Raw genomic sequence first — 4,594 nt, 5'->3', positions numbered from 1 at the left:
TTTTCCTTGTTATGTCTTCTATTTCTGGGGAATGGGAGGAAAATGGTTAGGGGAAGGGCCTCTCTCAGAATTAGAAAAGAATTATTTATCAGACTCATAGAATGTTTTAGTTGGAAGGGACCTTAGAATATTGTTCATAAAACATTAGAGGTAGAAATGGACTTTGAACATAGAGCATGGAATGACAGAACTTGAAGACACCTTAGAATGTAGAATGGGAGAACTAGAAGAGCCCTTAGTACACAGATCTTAGAATATATTCTATACTCTATGGGAGGACCTTCAAAAATAAGCGTATACAGTGACTTGGGGTATATGGGCTGGACCAGCAAGTCTGATGTGAAGACTGCTGAGCCTTTTTCAAGGCTTTTTATTCACTCTTGGTATCCACCTGCCTCTAACTCTCACTTTTGGCTCCAAGAAGCTGTAGCAGGTACAATGGCTACCCCCTGTTAAACTGTCTTGGCAGACATGCTAAAACCAGGTTGAGAATAACCAAAAAGCCTCACACCCATTAGTGAGTTAGGGGGATATCTACTCCAAACATGTGAAGACTTCCCCTGATGGAATGAACAGATGAAAACAGTTTTTCCCAATTATCATGAAAGTGGTTGAAGCAGGCCTTATGGAATACTTAGAGCTTCTTCAGACATCAAAGACACCAAGGTCACCCACTGCATCCTGGGCCACTACTAGTGCTGTTGACTTTTGTCTTTTCACTAGACTTTAATGACTTTGGAAGAAAGAGTGAGGTTGAATACTTTGTGCAATTCAGCCTCACTTAAATTCAATTCACATGTGAATCAGGACATTGCCCATGATGTTATTGGTCCTCTTTGAAAATGAAGAGCAGACAGAAACAACAACAGCCTGAATAGGAAGGAGCTTTTGAACATATACCACAATATGTTAGACTTAAAATTAGCCTTATATCATAGATCATAGTTTAAAAATAAGATTTGTCCTCCCATCAAATTAATGACTATAGGTCCAAATTCCCATTCTAAGACCATTCTTTATCAATTTGAAAAGGGTCACAGGACGTTAGGGCATACTGTATAGGAAATAACTTATAACTAATGGAAAAAATCAGAAATATGCTTCTATGTATAAAATAGCAAGATAGCTCTAAATCAAACATTTTAGCACCTTATCAGCTGAGCAATAGTTTAATTGAGCAGTGAAGGAGTCTGGTGAGAGAACTGCCTTTAGGAAGAGAGGATAGCAGGAGCTCCTCTTCCTCCCTATTGACCAGGTAATGACCTTGTTTTCAAAAGGGAGGAAAATCTTGAATGTTTGCTAAATCTAGTAACAAGGACCCTAGAGCAAGAATGAGTTGTGGCAGCACCTGCAGTTGAAAATAAGGGACATCCTGAGAATTAGATAAACAAAGCAAAGGAAACTTCAAAATTCTAGAAAAGCATTGAGTGTCAGAGTCCAGTAGAAGTCTAACACTAGCTTCATGAGAATTCTATGAAGCAAGCAAAAATCTCTCAGCAATCAGCAACTTTGAATTTAGACTTTGCATACATATGATCTTTCAGCCTGTGTCCACTGTCTCCTTATTTAATCAAGGGAATAATGTATCCTCAATTTAGGGGAATATTTCTGTAACAACTGTATTTGCTATACTTACCAAAATACCAAATATTTACCAAATTTTTCTGACTGATAATCAATAGGGAGTATACTTATGGAATCTTCTAAGCAACAGTATTGGAAATCTTAGCATCTCCTTTAGAGTTACCTCTAGAATACTGAGAAGATAACTAGGTAGCTATCCTCTGGGCATCTGGTCTGGTAATGTGAGTACAATTTGGGAAATAGTATTAAAGGGGGTGCTATCAACATATACTGGAAAGGATTTTGAAAGAGAACACTAGAATTTAAATGATAAAATTTTAAAGTAGAAAGATATATTTAATCCAGACTCAAACATTTAATAATGACTTTGATAGCACAAGTTGGAACTGAAATGGCCCAGGCTTTTTGCTGTCTGTTGTCAAGAAATCGAGTTACTGAGACATATCCCCTTCCCTTGAAACAGATTTTAGTTTGGTTCAGTGATGATATTTCCGAGTAAGAGCACCAGTATCCCTATAGAAACATCATGACACAGGAATGACATGCATCTAAATTCTTGGACTTTATTTTGTGTTCGGAGGGCTCTGAATTGGAAGAGGCACCAATTATACATAGCCTTCCCAGGTGATCCAAAGGACTGAAACTGCTGATTTTCTAGGCACCAACAATAGGTCTGGCATCTGGAGTGAACAGCTAGTGAAACTGGGGGATAAGAAAGACCTAGTTTTGGCATGGGAGCTTGAGATAAAGCTCCAGAAGGAAAAATAAGAGTGATTGGCCAGAAGCATTGAAGAGAGAGAGAGAGAGAGAGAGAGAGAGAGAGAGAGAGAGAGAGAGAGAGAAAGAGAGAGAGAGAGAGAGAGAGAAGGAAAGAGAGAGAGAGAGAGAGAGAGAGAGAGAGAGAGAGAGAGAGAGAGAGAGAGAGAGAGAGAGAGAGAATCTCTGAATTCCATATCCCCATGTTTTTCAAGTGATCTTTATATATAATATAGTCCCCAAACCCCATATCAGCCTCTTCTAATGAAGAATCCCAGAGCATTAGGCCATTTTTATTTAAATCAATTCAACACAATGCTGTTCATTATTAAAGTATTTTGCCTACAACTAAATAATGATCTAGATATCATCTGATCAAAGCGGAGAACAGTGGGATTATAATAGCAATATCTCCAACATAAGATTGAAGTATCCTTGTTGCCTGACAAATCACACAGTTGATTTGTTCCATTAAGATTCTGCAGATCTTCATTGAAACTAATCTTTTACCATGTCTTCCCCATTCAGCATTTATGCCATTGATTTTTATGAGCCCAAGTTTAGAACTTTACATTTGTCACTATTATTTTACCTTATTAGATTCAGAGAAAATCGCATGAAGTAAGTGTTTGTCTTAGTGTCAGAATGTTTCAAATGCTTCTTTTATCACACAGTACCCATTGAGAACTTACCTTTAGAGCATCCAGGTAATTCTCTTAATATTAAATATTGAAGCTAATTTCTGATTTTTACCACTAGAGGGAGATTCCCTAGAGGAAGTTTCCATGATGGAGGGTTTCTGAATAGATTAAAATAACTGATCCAGGCAAAGAGCCTTCCACTGTCTCCCTCCTTTCTCCCCCTCCTAACTCTCCCCGCAAAACAAACAAACAAAAACAACTAACTGATCCATACTTAGACTTACAAAAATCTTTTTTTAAAAAAATCTATCTAAAATTATACAGATCTTTTTGTCTAGAATTCCAACTAAATTCTGTGTACCAAGCGCTGGATCTTCTAAGAGATTTCTCCCAGGAATTAATTTTATATTAATTAATTATCATGCAAAATGACACTAGAAGAGATTCATCAAAATTGGTTTTGGAAAGATTTGGATTCTTATATCACCCATATAGAATTCTCTACTCAGAGGCACTGAAGTATGAAGCTCATACTTCTCCTTATTGACCTTTGTATCTCAGTCTAAGAAAAGATATACTAAGGGATAGGGGGAGTGGAAAACATTACAAGGAAGCAGATTTTTGTTCTATTTAAGTTAAAGTTTCTTAAAGATTTGTTTCAGTCCTGATTAACTTTTTATAATCCTGTTTGGGTTTTCTTGGCAAAGACCCTGGTGTGGTTTGCCATTTCTTTCTCCAATTAATTTTACAGATGAGGAATTTGGGCAAATAGGGTTAAGTGACTTGCCTAAGTTTACATAGCTAGTAAGTGTCTAATGCCAAAACTGAACTTAAGTCTTCCTATTCTAAACGTGGCACCTTATCCACTGTGTCACCTAGAACTGCCCAAAAGAGGAAGTTAAGCTCTCTAGCATAGATAAGAGATTGAATAGAACCTTAGGCTTGGAGTCAGGAAGACCTGATTCAAATGCTGCCTCTCTTACTATGATGTAATTGGGCAAGTAATTTAACCTTTATTAACCTGAATTTCCTCATCTGCAAAATGGGGACAATAACTGCACTTACCTTCTTGAGTTGTTTTGAGGATCAAATGAGATAATATTTATAAAGCACTTAGTACAGTGCCTGGTACATAGTAAGTAGTTAATAAATGCTTGGTGAAAAGCGGGACTAGGAATTGTTTTCCCTATATTTTACAGAATAGAAAATTGAGTTTTAGAGAGAACAAAAAAAGATAGGCTTGCCCATGTTTTTAGTAGTTAAGAGTTATGATTTAAACCAGTTTCCCCAATGCCTAAACCAATGCTTTTGCCACTACACAAGAATTGTTTATATGGGCTTGAAAGTTAGTTGTTAAAAATCAGTCTTTAACTCACCAGTTAATTTCATGAAGTCATTGTATACTTTTCTCCCAAATTCATATATCCACTTGAAAAGAAAGAATAAACACAAGAAATTATACACATTTGAAGAGATGTGAGAACACTGGCCAAGATAATTTCTAAACTTTATTTTCTGTGTTTCAAGAGCGCGCTCTCTCTCTCTCTCTCTCTCTCTGTTCTGTGTTCTAAAGGTTCTTTGTAGCTGCAGAAATGTATGTTCTGTCTTTAATG

The sequence above is a fragment of the Antechinus flavipes genome, chromosome 2 (assembly GCF_016432865.1).
Source record: "Antechinus flavipes isolate AdamAnt ecotype Samford, QLD, Australia chromosome 2, AdamAnt_v2, whole genome shotgun sequence".
In the NCBI taxonomy this organism is placed as follows: domain Eukaryota; kingdom Metazoa; phylum Chordata; class Mammalia; order Dasyuromorphia; family Dasyuridae; genus Antechinus; species Antechinus flavipes.
This window is presented reverse-complemented; position numbering follows the sequence as displayed.